Genomic DNA, 14,938 nt, shown 5'->3' on the forward strand with positions numbered 1-14,938 from the left:
AGAACTAGTATAGCCAACCAGAATTAATTTTCCTAGGGAAAAATACCAATGCTAAATGAGCATGGGAAAGGCAAAGAACCCTAGACCCCTGGAGGCCCCAGGGCCCTTGACAAGGGTAGAAGGTATGTATCACCAATATAAAGACCAATGATATTAATCCTAAGAGATGGTCTCTGGTTACATTTCATGGACTTGGGACCAACCCACTGACAGAAAAGAGCAATTACTTATAGTCATATATTTTTTTAATTTGACAAAGATCCCAATCATGGTAGATTAGGTAAATTTAATATCTCAATTAATAAGCCTTCTACAATAGTAACATGTCAACTTTGGTTCAAGAAATCCACTCCAGTTGATAGTCATTCAGGAAATGTCTTTCATGCCCACATATTAAATTTAATCTGCCACCCCTGTTTTATAAGACTTTGTATTCATCTGCTGAAGAAAAAAATGCTTATTTTATCATTCCAACTTAACAGCTTGCTTAGCAAAGCTGATAGGTAGGAGTTTAGAAGATATTCATTGAATGCCTATTTTGTATGTTTACAAAAGAGGTAGATTTAAGGGAGTTACCCAAAAGCAATATGTTTTTTGTCCCACTGTTATCCTATTGGTCTTCTTTTCATTCAGCAGATTTATCTGTCATGAAGAATTTAAATTTCATATTTTCCCCTGTCAGTTGTGAAAAGGCCTGTCAGCTGGGGCTTACACTACAGTTTGCCAAAGGCCTATAGCACACAATGACAATACAATCTTATATTTGTGCTCCAGTCTCCGGATAATCCCCCACTCTCCTCCTCTGCAGCCCAGTTATGATCAGGCTTAAGTTGCATATTCTGTTTTTAGCCAGATTTTGCTGATAAATGCTATCAACAAGACTGAAATGAAATACAGCAGGTTTAGCTCTTATTACCTGTGTAGAACATGCCTTGGGAGTTGTGTGTGATATGGAGACGGTAGCTATATAAAACCATTTAATTCACAGACATTAAATAAAGGAATGTTAATGATATTGACTTTTATCTGTTGAATGTTCTGAGGTCCTTTATTCATGCATCTGAAAATATAGACCTTTGATTAACATTCTAGGAGATGTACCAGAGATACTGGACCATTTCCCATACGGTTTCCGGTGGGGATGTAATTTTTAGAGAAAACTTTGCAGTCTTAACATTATTTGATACCTTAAAATAGAAGATACTTTGTTTTTGCCATTTTTGTTCTGAGTTCACAAATACCCCTAATCTAAGAAAGATTTCTATTTCCTACATCCATACAGAAACTACCACATTCTTATTAAATGAAAATCATATAAATGGTTGCAAATCAATGTTTTTATAATCTACTGGGTCTGCAGCACATGTAAAGGACTGGTACATTAGAAAAATGCAACCTTGCCCCAGCCAAGGAGAGGGAAGGGTTAATCCTCATTCCTAGAACTCAAGTGGAACAAAAGCTTGCAGCCTGACACCAAAATAACATCACAATGAGAAGTGAAATTGCTTCTAAGGCTAAATTGCTTCATTTGAAAATTGTAGTGATACGGAGAACAATTATGTCACTTAAACTTTCACAATTTTGTTTTTATAAATCAGTTATAAAACTATCATGTGGTTTAAATGCAATTATTTAATAAGGGCATTTGTAATTGTCCAATATAATCAATTATGCTTCAATCAGGTTCTTCTCTGTGACTGTATTTTTGTTAGCAGCTGAGTCATTCTTATTATGGTAATACGTACTTTTGAAAAAGCCAAATAGAATCATTGTTTTCCAGAAAAGTTCTTCCCAACCCCCACTCTGCTTGTAGAGCATTCCCCGCTGCAAACTGAGTCTCAGAATTCTTTTCTCCCCCTTGTCTTAGAAATGAAACAGCTACCCAAAGCATGAGAAAGGAAAACACACTACTAACAAATAGGGGAAGTGAAGGTTGGTTCTTCCAGAGTCATGATAGTATTGTCAAGTATGCTTTCCAAGCTGAGAAAGGGGCCAGGACATGGGTCATTATTGTTTAATGATTATAGACTTTCAGTGAGGAAGATGAAAAAGTTCTGGAGATCGGTGGTAATGGTTGTACAACAATGTGAATGTACTTAATACTATTGAACTGGCCGAAACCGGTTTGGCTCAGTGGATAGAGCGTCGGCCTGGGGACTGAAAGGTCCTAGGTTCGATTCCGGTCAAGGGCATGTACCTGGGTTGCAGGCACGTCCCCAGTAGGGGATGTGCAGGAGGCAGCTGATCGATGTTTCTCTCTCATCGATGTTTCTAACTATCTCTCTCCCTTCCTCTCTGTGGAAAATCAATAAAATATATTTAAAAAAAATACTATTGAACTGTACACTTGAAAATAGTTCAAGTGGTAAATTTGATTTCTATATATTTCATCATAATTTTTCAAAATGAAAAAATCAGATGACAAATTATGACTTACAGGATTCCAACCCAAGAAGGCATGCTTGGTGAGAATTCTGGGCATCCAGAAGGTACTGTGCAAGTCCTAGGTGCTTGAGGAGGGTGGAGAGTGGGAGATAGGGAAAGAGAGGAAAGGAGAAAGACCTATTGTTCTATCAGCACTGTCCAATAGTACTTTTTGTCCTGGTGGAAAGTTCTCTATATATGCTGCCAAATGTGGTAGCCAACACCCACCAGCCACATGTGGTAATCATGCATTTGAATGTGGCTAGTATAACTGAGGAACTGAATTTTAATTTAATTTGATTTTAATTAATTTACATTTAAATGGCAATGTCTAGACCTTCTATTGTTGATGGTTCACTTAAAAGTACTATACTTGTATTTCTGCTACTTCTAGCCCACTTTCTATAAATTCAAGCATCATTTACTTTTTGTTCAGTGACTATTAGCAGATGTAGTACCTCTCCTGTGTGCCAAACTCTTGCTAGGCAAAGGGAAAAATAGAGCAAGAGGAATTCTCTATGCTGAGGAGCCTAAGTAAGTGTAATTACTGTGACCAACAATGTGGCCATATGTCCTGAGGTGAAAGATGTTCATATCCTGCGACCCAACACTTCTATACTCTAGAGAAACCATTGTATGTCCTCGAGGAGACAGATATTAAAAATTACAAAGGCCTAAAGATCAATGAAAAACAGATAAGTCGAGCTATGCTCATAAAACAGTACTATGTACTAGTTAAAATTAATGAAGGAATACCACATCTACCTATGTGGCTAAATCCCCCAAACAATAATGAGTAAAAAGAAAAATTCAATTGCAGAAGGGTACACACAGGATGATAGCATTTTTTAAAAAAACTTTTTTTAAAAGCTTGCAAATTTATTGTTTATGGATACACACATATGTGTCAAACATAAAAACATGTGTGGGCATGAGAGACAGCACATTCAGGGTGGTAGATATTTATAGCAAGACAGGGAATGGGATGAGAGAAGGTACACAGAGGTCTTCAATATATCTGTAATATCCTATTTATTAAAAAAAGATCTGAAGCAAACATGACAAAGCCAAAAGGTGAGTCGATAGGTGTTTATTATATTATTAACTATGCTTTTGTGAATATTCAAAATATTTTAGAATAAAACAGATGCTAAAAAATGGCCTTGCTGTTAAGAAGCACTCAAGCCTGGCCAGTGTGACTCTGTTGGTAGAACATCGTCCTATGCATCAAGAGGTCGTGGGCTTGATCCCCAGTAGGGGGCATGCAGGAGGCAACCAATCAATGTTTCTCTCTCTCTCTCTCTCTCTCTCTCTCTCTCTCTCTCTCAAAATAAATCAGTTAAAACATTTAAAAAAAAAAAAGAAGCCCTCAAATTAAAAGAGTATCATTAGTACGAACAACAAAATTTTCACAGTGCATTAAAAGTAATAATAGGTACATATATGAGGTGGGAAGGTGAACACAGAAGAAGGTATAAATAATTCTATCTCAAGGAGTCAAGGAAGATCTCACTAGGTGATTGCATTTGAGTTCATTCTCTGAGGGTATGTAGACATTTATTTAGGAGAAAAATAAAAAAGGGATATTTATTTGAAGCTAAGAAGTTTGTATAAAGATTAAGGTGCAAAAAAATTTGGTGCCTTTAATGAATTACAAGAAAAATTGGCTTTATTGTGGCCTAGAATTCTCAGGGTATAAATGAGTTTTTAAGATTGTACAACTGATTGAAATCAACTCAGACAAGGCTCTATAATCCAAGCCAGGATAGCAATGTTGGGAGGTGGAATTAGGGGATGGTGAAATAGAACAGGAAGGGACTTGAGCCAGAGATTCCCGTTAGGAAGCTCTTATTGTTCAAGTGATGGGTAGTGAGAGCCTAGACTGAGACAATAGCAGTGAAGACATAGGAGAGGATGGTTAGGGGGATAACACAGGTAGACTCTATAGGACTTGGTGACTGGTTGAATGAGTGAAGTGCACTCAGAACTTTCTCTAGGATAGATCACATGTTAGGTCACAAAATGTCTTAACAAATTTAAGGAGATTGAAATTATACCAAGTATCTTTTCCACATTATTTTTTTTTACCACAGTGGAATGAAACTATAAATCAATAGCAGAAAGGAAAACCAAAAATTCACAATATGTGGAAATTAAACAACACACTTTTCAACAACCGTTGGGTCAAAGAAGAAATCACAAAGAGAATTAGAAAATGCATAAGACAAATAAAAAAAACATAACATGCCAAAATTTATAGGATGCTGCAAATGCAGTACTAAGGGAAATTTTTTTACAATAAATACCTATATTAAAAAATATCTCAAAAAAATATCTCAAATAAACTTTATAAATAAAGCTAGAAAAAGAACTAACTAAGCCAAAGTTAGCAGAAGGAAGGAAATAACAAACCCTTACCTAGAATAAGAAAAAAAGATAGAAGACTCAATAAAATCAGAAATGGAAGAGAAGACATTATAACTGATGCCATAGAAATAAAAAAGGATCATAAAAACTACCATGAACAATTATTCACCAACAAACTGGGCAACCTATAAGAAATGGATAAATTCATAGCAACATAGAACTTACCAAGACTATATCATGAAGGAATAGTAAGTATGAACAGACCTATAACTAGTATAGTGACTGAATCCATAATCAAAAACTTCTGAACAACAGCAAAGAAAAGCTGAGGACCAGATGGCTTTACTGGTGAATTCTACCACACATTTGAAGAAGAATTAATGCCTGGCATTTTCATACTCTTCCAAAAACTTGAAGAGAAGGGAATACTTCTAAACTCATTTTGTGAGACCAGCATTATCCTGATAAAGCCAGAGACACCACAAGAAAACTACAGGCCAATATCCCTGATGAATACAGATGCAAAAAATTCTCAACAAAGTAATATACTTGCAAACAGAACCCAACAGTAAAAGGATTATACACCATGACCAAGTGGGATTTATCCCTGGAATACAAGGATAGTTCAACAAATGAAAAACAATTTATTTGATGCACTACACTAACAGAATAAAACATAAAAATCACATGACCATTTCAATAGATACAGAAAAAAGCATTTTACAAAATTCAACATTCTTTCATAATTAAAAACTCTCAACAAACTAGGGAAAGAAGGAAGGTATCTTAACATACTAAAGATCATATATATAAAGCCCACAGGTAACATCATACTCAATAGTAAAAAACTGAAAGCTTTTCTGCAAAGATTAGGAACAGGCAAGGATGCCCACTCTCATCACTTACATTTAACATACTTCTTGAAGTCCTAGCCAGAGCACTTAGGCAAGAAAAAACTTGTATGCATGTATATAAGCATAACCAATGGACACAAGACACTGGAGGGTATGGGAGGCTAGGGGAAGGTCAAGGGGAGAAAAAAAGAGACATATATAATACTCTTTGTAATACTTTAAGCAATAAAACAAAATAAATAAATAAAATAAAATAAAAAAACAAAACAAAACAAAAAAACTGGTATGTGAAATGGAAAGGAAGAAGTAATAATGTGCCTTTTTGCAGATGACGTGATCTTACATGTAGAAATTTCTAAAGACTACATTTAAAAAACTGTTAGAACTACTAAATGAATTCAATAAAGTTGCAGGATACAAAATCAAGGGAAGGATAGAATGTGAGTAATCAACAGGCCTAAAATTTCAATTAAGAAAAATGATTATCTTCTAGAGATCTGCTTTACAACATTATACCTCTAGTCAACCGTACTGCAAACTTAAAATTACTTAAAAATTTAAGAGGCTAGTGCTTATGTTAAGTATTCTTACATAATAAAACAAAAAATAATGTTAGTAAAGTGTTTAGTATATATTAAGTACTTAATAAATATTAGTTCCTTGTCCTTTTCTTTGATCCTATCCTCACTAATCCCTATACTTGCCTGAAAACATTTTATTTATGTAAATTGCTTTTTGCCCAAAATAAGCAAAGTATTCCTGACCACAGAAACTCTGGATTCCTTAAAAACAGGAACCCTATCTTATACTTTCATCAATCTAATATATATTGGACATTTACTATTTGATTAAGGAGCTATAGATTACTAATAGCATGTAGCACTATGTTAGTAAGTAGCAGGTGTCCAATAAATAAAGAAATGCCTTCTGAATTGAAGTGTATTACAGCACAACTAATAAAAATAAGCATGAAATGCTTTAGAATTTAGATTGATATATAATCACTTGGTAACAACCTTGTTAAGCCTAACAGCATCCATAGGCAATAAGCACATCATTTTATAAGGAAAGGATAAGAGTTATAACACTTATTTGTTCAAGTTCACAGAAAGAAAAAGTCATTTCAGAGCCAGAAATAGACAGCAGTTAATCTAACTGTCAGTAAATATGGGGAAATCTCCCAGTGGTATTTCAATTATGGGCCCAGTGAGGCATGAACAGACCATCCCTTAGGATTTGTAATGCAAAAGAACAAACATAAAAATAGAAGACTGCCTTTCATGTAGTTAGTCCCAACTTCTCTAATCATTCCAAGCAGCAACCAGAGTAGAGTGCCTCAGGTCAAAGATAAGTGAATTTGGCTCAGAGAAAGCCTGTCTAGGTTCAAGGCAATGGATAATACAAACTATGAAATGGGGACATATCTTTGAGGTTCTTTTCTATGACTATGCTGAAAAATAAGCTGATAGCATAAAGGGTCACCAAATAAGAAGGGGACCTGGTTTAATTTTATCTTTGGGACTTTCTGCTTAGATTGATTGTGGGGAAAGCAGGGTTTAAGCCAGAGTCTAAGGTGGGCCAAAACTTCCCAGCTTTGGAATTAATTAGTTTTGCCAATAAGTACTCAGAATGAGGTTGGTAGATTGGTAAAAAGCACCAATGTCCAACTGGCTAATTGGGATATGAAGGAGGAATGCGAAGTAACAAAGTGAAAAAGAAGAAGTGGCTAAATGGGGCAGACTTTAAGACAGATATCTGTAGTATGCTGAGGTCAGAAGTTAAAACAAGAATAAAGCATAGAGGTGATACAACAGAAAAGTAAGTGGGAGTAGGTGTCAGGAAGACTTTCTGGGGAAGGAATGCTAGTATTCCAGGTGGCCAAAAGGTAAGTTTAGGGCCCACCCTAAATTTTAACTTGATTGCATTTGCAATAACCCTATTTTCAAATAAGGTCAAATTTTTTTAAAGGATAAAGTGATGGGAAAAGAATTCATAAGAAGATTGAAAGTGAGTTATATATACTCCTCATGCTACAAAGTTAGAACTATAGACTCTTACCAAGAAGTATTGCAGATGGTCATAGAAAAGGAATGAGTTTGAGGCACAGATTCTTTAGGTCTTCAGATGCAGCTGGGCTTGGACTGCCAAGAAAAAGCATAATTCTTATCCTGAGGAATATAATATGAAGAAGTGAGATAGGAACTATTCACATTAGTCAATGAAATCCAGAACTTGCTGGAGCATGTTAGACCTTAAGACTGAGGAGGATAAGGATTTTATGGGATTGAACTGGATGTCCAGCAGGCTGAGGTTGTATCTCAGAAACTGGACTTTTGTCTGACCAAGTAAACACTTCCCTAGTCTACCTTGTAAGTTTTACTGCTGGAGGCTGGCCCAAACCATTCAGACATGCACGAAGTACTGGGCCAGGTCCTGTGAGTATATCAAGGTGATATGAAAGGGACCTTTTATAAAAACTGTTGGAGAGAGGCCAGTCTACTGTATCATTCCTAACAGCTTTCTACTCATAACGATTGCACCAAGTCCAAAGTTAGCTTCGCTTTCACTCTATGGATTCAGACTAGTTTGTGTTCCCCCCGGAGGTAATTTGGTGTAGACAATTAATTAGATGGTGATGCTGTTGAGAGTCAGTAGTCTTACTTAAGAACAATCAGAACCCAGGGAGGGAAGAGAGAATAGGATATGAGCCAGCACTATAAATCTGCCTCAGAGAACTTCAGCAGATGCTTTGAATCTAGATTTTTTTCTTCTTCTGGTTAACCCTTGTTGGATGTTTTGCTGTTTTTAGGTACTATATAAACAACTAAGAAAATATCTACAATATTACCAGTCTGGGATTCATCTAACATCCTATATAATAAAAGCCTAATATGCTAAATGTCTGGTTGTCTGGTCGTCCGTTCAACCAATCAAAGCGTAATATGCTAATGATATGCTAAGGCTGCTCAACTGCTTGTGATGACATGCACTGACCACCAGGGGGCAGACAGTCAACCGGTCGACCAGTCACTATGATGTGCACTGACCACCAGGGGGCAGACACTCCAACCAGTAGGTTAGCTTGCTACTGGGGTCCGGCTGATTGAGACTCAATGAGATGGGCTGGACACTTCCTGGAGCCCTCTCGCCATCCCACCCTGGCTGGCCAACCTCCCACATCCCTCCCCGGCCCCAATCGTGCACTGGTGGGGCCCCTCAGCTTGGCCTGCACCCTCTCGCAATCCAGGACCCCTTGGGGGATATTGGAGAGCCGGTTTTGGCCCAATGGTGGAATGACCGGTCACTATGATGTGCACTGACCACCAGGGGCCAGATGCTCAATGCAGGAGCTGCCCCCTGGTGGTCTGTGTGCTCCCACGGGGGGAGCGCCACTCAATCAGAAGCCAGGCTCACAGCTGGCGAGCACAGTGGCAGCAGTGGGAGCCTCTCCCACCTCCGCAGCAGCACTATGGATGTCCGACTGCCAGTTGGACTTCCCCTGAGGGCTCCCAGACTGCAAGAGGGCACAGGGACACCCTCTGAGTGCATGAATTTCATGCACTGGGCCTCTAGTCTATTATAAACTCCTTTTGAACATCACATCTTTTCAAAAAGGCACAAGTTAAAAATATAAAATGGGTCTTTCAGTGATGGTATTATATGTAACACTAGAGGCCCGGTGCACGAAAATTCATGCACTAGGAGGGGTCCCTCAACCCGGCCTGTGCCCTTTCACAGTCCAGGAGTCCTCAGGGGATGTCCTACTGACCGGGCGGGCGATCCGGGGACAGTGCTGTCCCCATCACCCTGCCACTACGCTGCCCCTATCACCCCGTTGCTGCCACTGCCCAGCCTCCCTCTACAGGAGGTGAAGATAGGCAATCGGGATGGCGCCACCCCCATCACCCTGCCACTGCCGCCACCCAGCCTCTCTCTGCGGGAGGCAACTAGACAGGGAATCAGGGGACAGTTCCAGCCCCCCACCATCACCTCTCCACCGCCACTGGTCGCCGCCCCCCCCATCACCATTCCCTCCCTCTACCTGCTAGCATGCGCCTTGGCTGGCCTGGCGCTGCCTGCTCACTATCCCTGCCCCCCGCCGACTGGTCGTTCTGCCGTTCGGTCGATTTGCATAATAAGCTTTTATTATATAGGATATTGTTTCTTTTAAAAAAATATTCATACTGTTGTCTGTTTCTTATTTTTGTGACTGAGAGCGCTGGTTCTCAAACTATTTTCTCTTGGAGCATACTAAACTTAGATTTTTCTTAGATTTTTCACTCTGAATGAAAAAATTACTCAAATTATTCCTCATTTATTTACTAATATTGTTTATCTGTTCATGAATGATGTCAAAAAATAGATGAATATATTTAATAGATGAATTAGATAAGGAAAATCTAGTTTATTTATACAGAATGTAATATTATTCAGCCACGAGAAAGAAGGAAATTCTCCCATTTGTGACAACATGAATAAACTGAGGGCATTATGGTAAGTGCAACAAGTCAGACAGAGAAAGACAAATACTGTATGATATGCTTATATATGGAATTTACAGAGAATAGAATTGGTTGCTGGGGGTTAGTTGGGGAGGGAATGAGAGAAATAGGGAGATATTGGTCAAAGGATACAAACTTTCAGTTATAGAATGAAGAAGTCTGGGGAGCTAATGTACACCATGGTGACTGTAGTTCACAACACTTTATTGTATACTTGGAAGTTGCTGAGAATAATTCTTAAATGTTCTTAACACACACAAACATAACATGTGAGATAATGGAAGTGTTAACTAACTTTATTGTCATAATTACTTTACAGTAGATATGTGTATTAAATCATTACTTTGGGCACCTTAAACATACACAATGCTATATATCAATTATCCTATATAATAAAAGACTGATACGCAAATCGACCAAACAGCGGGATGACCAGTTACTATGACACGCATTGACCACCAGGGGGCAGACGCTCAACGCAGAAGCTGCCCCCTGGTGATCAGTGCCTGTGGGAGTGCTGCTCAGCCAGAAGCCGGGCTAATGGCTGGCGAGCACAGTGACAGTGGCGGGAGCCTCTCCTGCCTCTGCTGCAGCACTAAGGATGTCCAACTGCCTACTTAGGCCTGTGGGCCTATGCCATCTGTCAGACATCCCCTGAGGACTCCCAGACTATGAGAGGGCGCAGGCCGGGCTGAGGGACACTCCCCCTACCCCCAAGTGCATGAATTTCGTGCACCGGGACTCTAGTCCTATATAATAAAAGGCTAATATGCAAATCAACCAAACAGCAGAACAACTGGTCGTTATGATGCTCACTGACCACCAGGGGGCAGACGCTCAATGCAGGAGCTGCCCTCTGGTGATCAGTGTATTCCCACAGGGGGAGCGCCGCTCAGTCAGAAGCCAGGCTCAAGGCTGGCAAATGCAGCAGTGGTGGCGGGAGCCTCTCCTGCCTCCACAGCAGCACTAAGGATGTCCGACTGATGGACATCCCCCGAGGGCTCCCAGACTGCAAGCAGGCACAGGCCGGGTTGAGAGATCCCCTCGAGGGCACAAATTTCATGGGCTGAGAGATCCCCTCGAGGGCACAAATTTCACGCACCAGGCCTCTAGTATCTTAATAAAAGTGGGGGGAAAGAAATAAATGAACAAGTTGCAAAACATTAGAAACAAAAATCCTCAGAAACAGGTGGTCCTTGTAAGCCACTTGACTTTTTGACATGTGAGATCCTGGTGTGTTATCAGATCATCTACATAAAATGTTGTCATATCATATTATAGGAAAAGTGTTCATATGATAGAATTATCTTCAACAATATAAAAGAAGGTTCCCCAAAGAGCACTAACACCTACAACAAACACCACCCACACCAAAGTTTGAGAATTATGGATTTTGTTACACACATGCGCTCAGACCCAGTTTTTTCACTTCTAAGTATAGGTCATATCCACTGCACAAAAATATTTAAACCTGTGCATATGGTGTTTATCATACTGTTGTTTGTAATATTAAAAAACTGGAAACAACTCAAACATAGGAGAAGGTTTTGATAAATTTTAAAACATCCATACAGTAGTTTTACAAAACAAAATAGAACTATTTATATTGATATGAATGATCTTCCTGATATAAAGATAAAAAAGCAAACAAAGAATAATATATATCTGATCTCATCTTATACATGGAGGAGGGGAGGGAGAAACGAGGTCTTAGACAAAGGTCAGGAATGGTACACACCAGACTTTTAGTAGAAGTTTCCCCCAGGTGGGAGAGTGAGTTTGAAAGAGTAAAGGAGAACTTGAACTTTTTAATATGCATACTTCAATATTGTTTAAATGTACTCCTGAATCATTTGTCTCCCTAAAAAATAATTTTGAAAAGAGAAATTACGTGCTGAAAGAAAAACACATGCAGAGTAATTTCTTTAAAATTTAGTGCCAGAAAAACTTTGCCTTCAAAAAGGAATTTGTTTATATGCTTCTTCATTTCTAATGATAATAATTCTTGATGCTTCCCTTTGAATTCTGCCTTTCAGGAAACTCAGAATCTGACTGATTCTCAGTCAAAAAAGCTCTATGAGCCTGTGAGGTTAGCATATTTAGCTTTTGCCCCTTTTCGTGGATCCCATTTCTAATTCCTGGGTTTATTTTATCAAACTTATATGTGATCTTGGTTATAAACCACTTCATTTGTTTTAAGAAAGAAATGAGAAATACATAAATAAACAAACAGCCTAATAATTATTTTCATTGAATTTGAAAGGCATTTCATGTTTCAGAACTTCTGTTAGTGATAGTTTACTTGTACCCAAGTGTAACTCAATTTTTGACATTCTTATTCTATAGCATGTAATTCACACCTTAAAAAAATAATCAAAGGGTTCCAGAATTTGCAGAAAAATATATACAGTATTTCACTTTTCCCCCTTGTACTGTCTGAGGTAATTGTTTAGATCTAGTGAGCCATCCAAGTTAATTATACCCAAAGGAAGTTTATAGACCTCAGAGATTTGATGGCAATGTACCTATTTATTGAAGTCCTCTGTGGGTGAAGCAATATAGCCCTTTAAAGAATATTCAATGGAAAGACCCCTGTACAGATTTATGCAAGCAAAAGAAAATACAGTCTACGTCAGCTAACTAATTAATAAGGCTGTACATCACGCATCAAGAATACCAGTACACCTTTCCCCACCCATTGCCACCCATTGTAACACACACTCTACACCATTCTGTTTTACAAGTCTCAAAGTTGACTCTATCCCTAGTGGAGAGGGAAAAAAAGATCATTTTTGGTACTTTTTAATGTGTTCTTTATTTTGTGTGTCATTTGAAACACACCCTGCTGTGTTCTAGAAATAAACTGGCAGCTCCTTCTCCTGTCCTGCTGAAACTGCTCACCCTTCCGTTCCCCGTGCAAACAAAGGTATGAGAAGAGTATTTTGGACAAGGCTTTTCCCAAATAACAGCTTGAATGTGCTCTGGGAACACTAACATGATTTTTTAATTAACATTAATTCTGCTTAGCTTCAACTATGAAATAAATGGGGTTTCTTCAAACACCAATTAACAAAGCAAACCTCAATAAAGGGAAAATACTCTATCCCCACTTCCAGCCCCCAACAGGAAATTCCCCCTGTTGAGTTTTCCCCAAGGTCTCTATAAAGTTTTTCTGATGAACTTGCTGGAGCCTTAATGAGAATGAATCAACACAGATTTTCCATCATATAAACAGCAATATTTAATTTCATGAAAGGGGACAGCATGCTTGACTATGCCCAGCCCACCACATAAGGTCTTCAGTTTTCCTTCTTCCTGGTAATTTATTTCTTATAGTATTTTCATTAGAGTAATTCCTCAGGGTTTCCCAAACCTGAGGACTATACCTAAACATCGTAAATGAGACAAAGAGACTTAAGCCTTTGCTTCATTGCTGACTCCATTTTCTTACTTGAAGCAGAGGGAAAATATTAGCCCGCTTTGTGCTTGCTCAGAATAAACCGTCCTGCATGGGCCACTCCCAGGATCCAGAGGGAAGATCATGCTTCCAGACATGCCCTCCCAGGGGCAGAGAGACATATCCAGAGATCCCACTAGGAAAACATTTCTCAAACGATGTTCAGAAAAAAAGCACAAGATGTTATTCTGTGTACTACCCAAGAAGGGTTCTGTGGTCAAATGAATTTGGGAACTGTAGCAAATCATATCCTTTTAGAGATTCACAAAGCATGTTAACATGTGAAAATCTCTTAATTAATAAGAAACCTGGGAATGGAAAGATGGCGGCGATATAGGCAGACGCGTCCCAGGTCTTGTCCCGGAGCAAACGGAGTAAGCAGCTGAAACTAATAACACCCACCCCGAATTGGCAAATTTACTCAGCTGGTGAGACGGCTTGCAGCCTGGAAGGGCAGACCTCCCCTGGAAAGGTTAAAAACCAGGGATCTGGGCAGGAAAGTTTGCCAGACCTGAGCCCAGAGGGTCGGAGGGAGACCGCATGGCAGACAGCCGCGTCTCTTGGGACAGACACAGACCCTGACCAGGGTAAGGAGTTCCTCGGGTTTGCTGGCGCCAGGAGATTTGAGATTTGGATTTTGTGATTGCGGAGAACTGAGACTAAAGGGGGCATCCTGAGGAACTGATCAGACCATGCAGTGCCCATAAGAGAGGAGCGTTTCCCAGACCATGCAGTGCTGGTAAGAGGAGCGTTTCCCAGACCGGTAAGAGGAGCGTTTCCGCGGCCGGCCGGCGTTTGTCTGTTTCTTTGTTTTCACTGAACCCTGCTCAGAGGACAGTTCGGATACAGACACTCACCTGTGCTGAAGAGAGGGTGAAGGTGCAGACGAGGGGAATCTGGGGAGAGGCTGAGGAAAGAGGGGGAGCCGGAGGAGGTGGCAGCGAATTGAGTGCTGAGACCCCCCTGGGCCCAGGACTGGGGCAGCCATTCCTCCAGAGGGTGGAATTCCTCCCTCCAGCCCCCCAGGCAAGGAGCACAGCCACACCCAGATTCCACCCTGTATGAGATAAAGGACTAAAACAAGCTGATTAGTCCCTGGGAGTTACCAGGGTCTGGCCTATAGAGGGATTTTCAGTCCCACCAACAACACAGAGCAGGGTAAGGATTAAAAAAGGATAGAGAAGCTGTATAGCCTCAGAGGCCAACCCAAAAACACTGCCACCCAGAGGTTGAGCCACAAACTGACTCTTAGGGGAATACAAATTAAGGCAGACTGGATCACAAATACGGCCTGCTTTAAAATCGGGACTGTGATTTGCAACACGGAGGAACAG

Source organism: Myotis yumanensis, unplaced genomic scaffold (assembly GCF_028538775.1).
Source record: "Myotis yumanensis isolate MYYU_CA2020_CCGP unplaced genomic scaffold, mMyoYum1.0.hap1 SCAF_9, whole genome shotgun sequence".
In the NCBI taxonomy this organism is placed as follows: Eukaryota; Metazoa; Chordata; class Mammalia; order Chiroptera; family Vespertilionidae; genus Myotis; species Myotis yumanensis.